This window comes from Microtus oregoni, unplaced genomic scaffold (assembly GCF_018167655.1).
Source record: "Microtus oregoni isolate MIOR12 unplaced genomic scaffold, Mior012 000003F_ref0000135, whole genome shotgun sequence".
NCBI lineage: Eukaryota > Metazoa > Chordata > Mammalia > Rodentia > Cricetidae > Microtus > Microtus oregoni.
Window position 1 is genome coordinate 64,483,239 of NW_024543062.1, and position 9,641 is coordinate 64,492,879.

Here is a 9,641-nt window from a genome sequence, read left to right on the forward strand (position 1 = left end):
CCAGACCTTAGGAAATATAGGTGCAGATCTGCCAGCTGGATGAACTTGGGCATGGTACCACTCCTGAGGCCTGGGCTGTAAGAAGGAACCTGCACCCCTTGTTTTGCCTGGCTTTGAGGAGAAAGCACCCTACCATGGCAGAGAAGGACCTGCCTTCATATTGGGCTAAGGAACGCCTGAGGGTGGAAGTTGTAAAGCTCTTCTGTTCACGACCATGTCCCGGGATGCCACCCCTTCTCATCCGAAAAGTTTCAGGTGAGACCAGAGTGAACACTGGAAGGCGCTGGCTATTTGGTCCAACCCAGCCTCCCCAAATCCTCTTGGCCACTCTGACAACTGACAAGCCGACTTTGGAGACAGGAACCTTTTCCCAGCCTTCCTGCAAACCAGGTGCCAGGTGGCAACTCCGCTTCCTCTGGTGAAATGGCATACAGAGCTGGCTAGAGATGAGCCCAGAGAAAGGTGCCAGGCAGAAAGCCCTAGAGGACCTCGCAGGACCTCCCACCCACCCCAGTCCTTATTACACAGTGGGTGAGCAGAAGAAACTTCAGACTAGCCGCATGGGGACACCTGGCTTCTCTGGCTCCGGGGCCAGCTTTAAATAGTGCAATTATCATCTCAGCTTAGCAGAAGCTGCAACTCCCAAACTCACAGGTCTTGATTCAGAAGAGAAAGTGCCAGTCCCCAAAGCCAGCATTTGCAAGGGGCTTTGCCAGGAAGGGTGTGGGATAGGCTGTGAACAGCAGAAGAAGGCTCAGGAGTGAGTGGGTGTGAGAGTGTGTTGAGGAGGGAGGGGTGCCTGGAAAGTAGGCCTCTGGCTTTAGAAACATTAAAGGCACCCCCATTTCCCCCTAGCAAACAGAAGGGCTGGACACTCCAGTCTGATGCCCTGGCTAGCTATATTTTCACACTGGCCTGACTCCCTACTGTCCTACCAGATGGCAGGTCCCACCACTTGCCTAGCTTAGCAAAGAACACAGCCAAGCTGCTCGGAACTATGCTCACGCCTGAGTAGACCACGATCTGGACAGAGAAGGAGCATCAGGGCAGGAGCCTCTCTAAAGCCAAAGGAATGGGAGGGGGGTCTCACATGCCCTAGACTAAGGGAGGATGGGGGTCTAAGGACATGGAAGAGGTGAACCAGAAAAATGGCAAGGGCGGTTGCCACGGTGGTGTGTAAGCATTTACCGCATGCCAGAACAGTGTTACTTTCACCCTCACCGTCCCTTACAGGAAGACACAATCCCTCTTCCCGTGTCTCGGATATGATAACTGGGACTTGGGCTCACAGATAAAGGGAAAACCAGGGTAAGTGGCGCAGCTAACACCAAAGGGGGTGGGTCTTCCAGGCACCTTGTCGTCCCTGAGAATGCCCTGCCACGCCCATCAGGGTGACTGGTGACCTGTAGAGACCTAGCTTGGTTCCTTCCTCTGACATTCTCCTCAAGCCTGTGCCATCACGCTCACAAAGGTGGCCATTTCCCGGCTAGCATGACCTGTCTCCAGAGCCCCACCCACACACCCAAATCCCTTCCTCCTGCCTCAGGTGGCTCCACACAGAGTTAGAAGCCTCCCCTTCTGTCACCCACCACCAACTCACCTGCATGCACACTCTAACCACACACATTTTTCTGAGTCATAGAATCCCTTAACCCCAGTGGCACCAACAACATCTGCTCACACCGTCAGACTGCTCCCCTGTCCTTCCTTGTCAGTCAGAGCTTCTCCTCCTCTGTCCAGCTCATCACCCCAAGACCTTGCCTGACCTGTATCTTCTAATGAACTTGGATTGCCCAAACTCACCCCATACTTCCCCCATAGAGCCTTGTCTGATCCCCTCGCAACGAAGAGGGGTACTATTTAGAGACTTGTATATATACCTCTTACTGGCACTGGCCTTCCTTTACATCACCCAGGTGGGCAGACCCTATGTAAGAACCCTAGGCAGCTTTGGAAGCTCCAACAGCAAGTCTTCATGGGAAGAAACTGAACACACATGGGATAGTTGGGGAGATTTCTAGACATTCATACCTGATAGACTTCAAAGAACTCCAAGGCGGAAATCCTGGCCCAGAATTATGGTCATGTAACTCGCTCCCTGAAAGCTACAGTCTCTCACCAGCACCCTGGGGCCACTCCTCTACTGAAAGCAGAGTCTGGAGCAGGCTGTTCATGAGACCCTGGGAAGGCACTTCTTCTCTCTGAGCCTTAGACTCCCATTGTGAGATGGGAGTGTCAGCTAGCAGCCCCACTTCAGACTGCTGGCAGAGGTCACCATCCAGGAAGTGTAATCACCGTTTCCTGGCCATACACATACATACGGTGTGTTAACTTACCGCACTGAAGTACTGTCTATGAAGATACTAAGTATAATTCTTATGTTTCAACCAGACAGCCAGAATGTCGGTGCAACAGAACACTAGACCTGGGACAGCTACAAAGCTGACACTAGGGTCTGTCAACCATTTTCCACACTCCAGCCATCTCCTAGAGAACGTATATTCCCCAAGCCAAGACATAAGAATGCAGCACTGAACACAGCCCTCTGCCTCTCCAGCGCTCATCACTGACAACAATCATTCTAGGCACCTCAGACGAATCAGAGTGTTCTCAAACAGTTTTAAAAAGAAGACACAAAGCAACGTGGATGGTATATTTGGAACATAAAAAAATCTTTCAAAGCCAGGGATCTGCGCTGGACAAATGTTCAACAGGGTTCTCTGGCATGGGAAAAAAATAAGTGCTCAGAAGTCACTGTATTAGTAGTGAGTCAATCTTAAGATTAGGGAGCGATCACATTGCAGCCGACCGTACTGGTCAGAGTGCTGACAGGTGTCAGGATGAGGCACAGAGTACAGAACTACTGAGAAACGCAAGCACTGTAAAAGGGGTGTGTGTGTGTGCACATGTGTGTGTGCGCGTGTGTGTGCACGTGTGTGTGTGCGTGTGTGTGCACGTGTGTGCGCGCGTGTGTGTGTGCACGTGTGTGCGCGCGTGTGTGTGCGCATGTGTGTGCACGTGTGTGTGCACGTGTGTGTGCGCGTGTGTGTGCACGTGTGTCCGCGCGTGTGTGTGTGCGCGTGTGTGTGCACGTGTGTGTGCGCGTGTGTGTGTGCACGCGCACATGCATGCCTTCATGGACAAAAGCAGCATGTGTACACGTGTTTATGAAACAAAGAATGAGGGCGTCATGTGTCTTTATGCAGTCAGATATGTGAACATGTAGCCATGAGAATGCTCGGTATATATGCGTAGCCATGGAAGAGTTAGGAGAGAATGAGAATGTGGTAAGAGTACAACACACGCCTGTGATCCCAGCACTCGGGAGGCAGAGGCAAGTGGATCTCTGTGAGTTCGAGGTCAAACAGAACAGAGCAAGTTCTAGGACGGTCAGGGCTATTATACAGAGAAACCCTGTCTCGTTGGGGGGGGGGGGGGGAGTATGGTCATGACGATCGGGGCCTGAGTATGTGCACGAAAGCCAGTGAGTATATAAACATTCACAAACATAAACTGCGAGTCATAAACATTGTGGTTATAATTCTACGTTAAGGCTCGTGACTCTATGTGATGGTGTGTGAGCACGTGCACAGTCATGAGAATGAGTATGTGTGGTAAAGACAGACATAGGAATCTAGGAGGCAAGAAATCCTGTATACTCCTAAAAGCGCAGTGGGGCCATAAAAGCTCACGTTTACATGTATGATCATAAATGTTCACTGTTGGTCATGAAAGAGTCTAATTGAACCTACGTGAGAATATCTGAGAGGGAAAGGAGAGAGGGGTGGGGATGAAAAATAAACAATTTTATTTGTTCCAGTGTTCTGCCCCTTATAGGGCCAAAAGATTGAGACACACCACACTGGCCTTGTGTGAGCTGAGGTCATAGAAATGGGCCCAACCCTCCCTTTGACTACTTCGATCTATTGGGGATGCATTGCAGGGTCTCTAAGCACGGGTCTCTGTGTCCATGAGAGAAGGCTGGTTCACCCCATGTTACCTCTCAGAATGTCAATTAGCATGGGCCAGCCCTAGTCAATCTCAGACAGCAGGCTTCCCAGCTGTCTACTCAGCCCTGCTCTTCTGAACCAAACATGGAAAAGCGCTCTTCCAAAGCAGCCACCATGGTCCATGGTACCCATCACCTTCCGCCCTACCACTACCGCCACCCCACCACCTGTAGCCACACACTCCCCATCCTGTGTTCTCTTCACATCTTACTTAGGAATAGGAACTCAGTGCCACACGAGGGAACTTCCATCGTTTTGTGCAAGTTTTTCTTAAAAGTGGATGGAAACCTATTTCCCCTCTGGAAAGACGATAGTCTATGTGAAAACAATGGTTATGGAGGTACATCGGATGTGCACACAACTGCACAGCTGCAATACTGGCACTTGAGTATGAGGGCAGAAAGGTCAAAAATTCAAGGTTTTTCCCAACTGCACAGCAAAGTTTAAGGCTAGTCTGTGCTACATGAAACCCTATTAAACACACATGCACTCATAATTTATAAGACTTCAACTCACTGGCTGGACAAGATAGCAATAAAGGCCTCTAAATACAAACCAGCTACTTTATCTGACAATTAAAACATTATTTCAAAGCTGGGCATGGTGGCACATACTTTTGATCTCAGCACTCAGGAGACAGAAACAGGTGGATCTCTGAGTTTGAGGCTAGCCTGGTCTACATAGTGAGATCCAGGACAACCAGGGCTATGTAGAGAGACCTTGTCACAAATAAATAAATAAATAAATAATAAAATATATTTTGTATGCATACATTTCAGGAGGATGGAGAGATGGTTCATTGGTTAAGAATATTGACTGTTCTTCCAGAGGACCCACGTTCAAGTTCCAGCATCTACATGCGGCTAACAACTATCTATACTCCAGTTCTGGGGTATCCAATGCCACCTTCTGCTTCCACAGGCACCAGGGACACCTGGTACATAGTTATATCATACAAGCAAAGCACCCACACACAATAAATTTAAATTTTTTAAACTTTTAAAAATTATTTGAGTGCTTTTTTAAATTGCCATACAATAACATGTTACACAGTTCAATAATTAATAAAATATGTATATATAAGCTGTACCATATCTATACATTTGTTGTATCATTCAAGGTCATGAACCCAAACCTAAATATTCTACTTTATGACAGATTTAGGAATTTCCATGTCATCTACTGCCAATTCGCCCAACGAAATGTAACAGTGTGGTACTGCACCCCAACACTTCTCTGCTGCAAGTTAAATATCTTAATTGCAAGGAGATCCAGCTTCACAGAACCCAGGGGACCAGACGACGGATGACTTCAATTCAATACTCACTCAAAGAGTACTGTTACAGGTAGAGAAAACGCATAAGGTCCATCACAGGCTTCTTGGGAGAATCCCATACAGGGTAGCATTTGAGCAGCTTGGGGTCTAGCCTGGGGTCAGCGCTGAGCATCACCTCTGGAGTAGGAGGAGCAACTGAAGCTCTCAGAGAAAGTGACCCGAAGCCGAGGCCTCTCAGTCCCTAACTGAAAGGCACGCTGCTGCCCTGGGCTAGAAGCGGCCTCAACTCTCATATAATTCTCCCTTAGAGCCCTGTGCCAGCACTGTTCCCCTACCAGTTCTACCTCACTGACATTCTCAGTTCCTTAAGGCCCCTTCCCACTTCAGCAATACGGAGCCCTTCTCAGACTGAAGAATTCGGACAGGTTGCGGTCCTGGGCACACGGTCCTCAGCACAGGACCACAGCCCCTCTGAGGGTTCTTTACTCTGCTGGCCACCCCAAGTGCCACACTCCTGTGAGCCAGCACCGTATGCCCTCCAGAGCTAATTATAGATCAGTGAGCTAGCAGGCGGGGGGGGGGGGGGGGGGTTAGGGGGACAGATGGTGACTTACGTGGTTGCAATACACACTTGTCTCTCCCTCTGTCTGACCCCACTCCCTCTTCTCCATTTCTTCCGGTTTCTTATGTGGGACCCATATGTGGTACTCTGGCGGATTTTTCTCTCTCAGTCTTCCTTACTCCTCATTTCCAGCACACACATCTGCACAAGCACACACATGCACACCAGGCAGGTGAACACACACACAGCCTCTCTGCGCTGCTCAGTCAGCACGGCACACCTTGTTCATAAAGCAAATCCTCTACCAACTTCATACAACACAGCTCTCTGAGGCCCGGGGAGAGTCTTTCTGGCGTAGCAAGGCCTTGCTAACTATCCTATCTCTTAGAGCTCCTTTGGTACCCAGCTGCCTGGCCCTTCTGAGCCTTCACCCTCCCAGGCCAACTACCCATCTTCTCCCCAGCTATCTATCCCATCTTACTATCCTCGGAGGCTCAGAAAGATCCCACAGCAAACCTCATAAACTCCTTCCAGTGCTAAGATTTCAGCCATCAACTCAGAAGGGACCCAAGAGCCCGCCTGCCCCTACTCTGTCCCTCTGCTCCTTCCTTCACAAGCCAGTCGCTGGGCAGAGCCCATATACTTCCATCATGTCATACTCAGCAGCACAGACCCAAACACCTCCAGATGAGAACTCCCCTCATGGCAATCGCCCATACCCACACATTTTCCGGAGACAGTGTCTCCTACTGCACAGTGTCTAGGCCCTCACAGCCCTAATAACCAATGTGCTGTCCCTCATCTCATTACTTTGAGACATCATTTATCTCGGGAAGCCTCCTCAAACCTTAGCACAAAATCTAAGAAAATAGCCAATGAAAATCATTCAAGCTTTTTTTACTTAATGCTATATGACCAGCTAACGTGGTGATAGGGGTTCTGCGGGTTGAAATCCAGTTGGGGTCTTTTTGTTGTAGGGGTGGTTTTGTTTTGTTTTGTTTTGTTTTCCCTGTCAATTAGCAGTGTAACTAAATTATACACGGGAGGATAGTGCCTAATACTTGTGCTACTTCGGCTATCATTCACTTGCTCCATGGTCCTAAACTGCTTTGGATGACCAAGTAGTTAGCAAGGTGTCTGGCACGTAGTAGGTGCCCAATAAATGTTTACTCGATATTGAACAAAGTGCCAAGTGCCAATCCCAACTCTGGAAAGGGCTGCAGGGAATCCCTGAAACCTGGCTCCAGGAGCAGCCTCCTCCAGCTCACCCCAGGAGGGAATCATCAGGCTAAGCACAGCCCCCTTAACCACTTGCTCTCCACGAACAAGTACTGAAGAGCTGCCTCAACTCTCCCTCCTCTCCAACACATCTCTCTTCAAAGGTGACATCAGCACCTAGTGGCACTTAGTCCTAGATCCCTCCTCCTTCTCAAAGAAACCACCTACAACACATATCCAGGTCCTCCAGCCCGACCTCCCTTCCTACCCGCCATAAAAGCTTCAATAAGCTTGCTGGGAAATACCCCTACTGTGTTCACTAACCAGCCCCTCACCCCCAACCCACACCAGTTTAGGAATCTCTATAACGAACGTCTTTTCCTGTTGCGCCCACCCTTATCCCCACCCCCACCCTGGCCTCGGGCTGGCCATTCCTTCCACCCCACCGCCCCAGCACTGCGGAGATGGGGGGCATCTCTGGTACGGGCTGACACCCTGACAGTTCCAGGAATGCAGAGCTGACAATAGTTACCAAGGGCGTAAAGAGGCACGCAGGGAGGATGAAGACCCCCGGGAGGAACGAAGAAGACCTCAGCCTCACAAGCGCTCGCCCAAAGGAGCAGAGTTGGCCCCCAAGCCCAGACGCGCTTTTGCTCTGACTCCTGGAGAGGATGTGGGGGCGCAGTCTACCCGGCTGCCCCCTCCCAGGAAGCCGATGGAACTGAGGAAGAACTCCACGCCCTCCCTGCAAAATGGGCATCGACCCCCATCCTCATCCCCAAGGGCACAGAGCACAGGAAAGGCGAGGGGCGACGAAACCCGCGCCCCGCAGAGACACATCCAGACCAGAAGAGGCTGTTTCCTAAGGCGCACTAACAGAGACTCCTCCTCAAACTGTGCAGGGGAGCTGGAGCTGGGGAAAGGGGAATCCTTTCCCGCGGAGTGGGCTGTGGGCGCTCACCTGCGTGGAATCGCGGAAGGCCCAGCGGCAGCAGGGCGCCGCCCCCGACCTCGGCAGCGCCAGGCGTCCTAGAGGCAAGCGCTCAAAGGTAGCTGCAGCCTCCGCCGCCTAGTACCCGGCCTCTAGGACCCGCCCCCTTCCTCCGTGGATACCCCGGACCCACCCCCTAAGGGCGGGGCCAGGCCGCCTCTCCCAAGGCCACGCCCCCCACACCCGGGCGCTGCCTAGACCGGGTTCACACGTGACGAGGGCGCTGCTTTGATGCTGTGCGCCATCTTGGTTGGGCCTGAGAGGGCAGGGCCAGCATTTAATCTGGTAGGTGTTTAGGCCTCAGGACTGAGAATGCAGAGCACAGCCTACCGCTTCTAACCCCTGAATCCACCTTCCCAAGTCTAACCTCTTCCCTAAATGGCCAGCCATTTGTCACCTTTCACACCTGTTCTCTCCCACACGTCTTTAAATGGAGACACTAGAAACCCAGCTACTCTTATAGTATGTGCTGCAGTAAATTATGACTTGCTTTTAGGCATGTGACTGTCCTAGCACTGTTACTATAAAATGAAGTGTTGTCTATGATACATACATCCTATGAAAACACGCTCATATGCCAAAATTCTGATTTTAGCTAAACCGATTTTCCTGAATTGTTCCCTTTCCCTGCCCCCGTGGCTATTAATGTATCTTTCCCATCTGGTTTGTGAAGTTTCCTTACAGTGCCTACTCAAATCCTTTACAAATACCCCATAAGCACTGTTATAAGTGTGAAGTACTGGTCGTGGGTGTGGGGTTTGTTTGGTTTTGGTTTTTTTTTGGGGGGGGGGGAGATTCGAGACAGGGTTCTGTGCAGCCCCCTCACTCTGTAAACCGGTATAGCCTGGTTGACCTGGAACTCACTCTGTAGACCAGGCTGACCCGAACTCAGATCCACCTGTCTGTACCTCCATCTCCCAAGTGCTGGCGTGAGCAACCAGGGCCCAGCAGTGAAGAACCGTTGAATACATGCAATGTGCAGTTACAGATCTATGCACATCCTGCAACAGCAATGTCTATAAAGGCTGTAGCTGGGATCAGTTAACAGCCTTTCATTCACTTTCTCCCAATATATTCAACATAGTCTTTGCATCTTTAAAGAAAGGCAAGGAAATGTAATTCCGATGGGGTTTGGGAGAAGCTAAACTTGTATTCTTTTTTTGACCCTTTGAGCAAGAACATATATAGAGAGAGATAACATGTATATATCATACATATGTACATGTATGTACATATATAGCATATTTGTATATACATCTATATATGTACATCTATAACATACGTATATAAATATATACATATTTCAAGAAGCAAAAATTATTAGTTTTTAGACCTAGAGTCTACAAAGTTCCAATTGTCCTCCTGGTGGTCTAATGCTTACCAAAAGGCAATCCTTGAGACTCTTCAGATCCTGTAATTAACAAAACATGAACAATGCCAGAAAAGGCAACTCAGTCAATGCTGAGAAGGCTGAAGCTATGGCAACCATGAAAAATCACTTTACCAAGTGTTGGCAATGTGTTAAGAAAACAGCAGAGGCAGTAACTTCAAAGGCAGAATATAGTATCTATGATCATACTATGG

At 49.7% G+C, this 9,641-nt stretch overlaps 1 protein-coding gene across 4 annotated transcripts in view; it reads right to left on the reverse strand.

Annotated features, from left to right (window-relative positions):
• Ppfia4 (PTPRF interacting protein alpha 4) overlaps nt 1–8,343 on the reverse strand; it is a 47,312-nt gene extending 38,969 nt beyond the window's left edge. For 3 of the 4 annotated variants that reach the window (XR_005974028.1, XR_005974026.1, XM_041648091.1), the window contains exon 1: nt 8,028–8,343. The gene's annotated coding sequence lies outside the window, so the exon portion shown is untranslated. Of the gene's footprint in view, nt 1–7,598; nt 7,819–8,027 lie in introns of those variants that run through there. The other variant, XR_005974027.1, reaches the window with a different exon arrangement.
• Between the last annotated feature and the right edge of the window lie 1,298 nt (nt 8,344–9,641).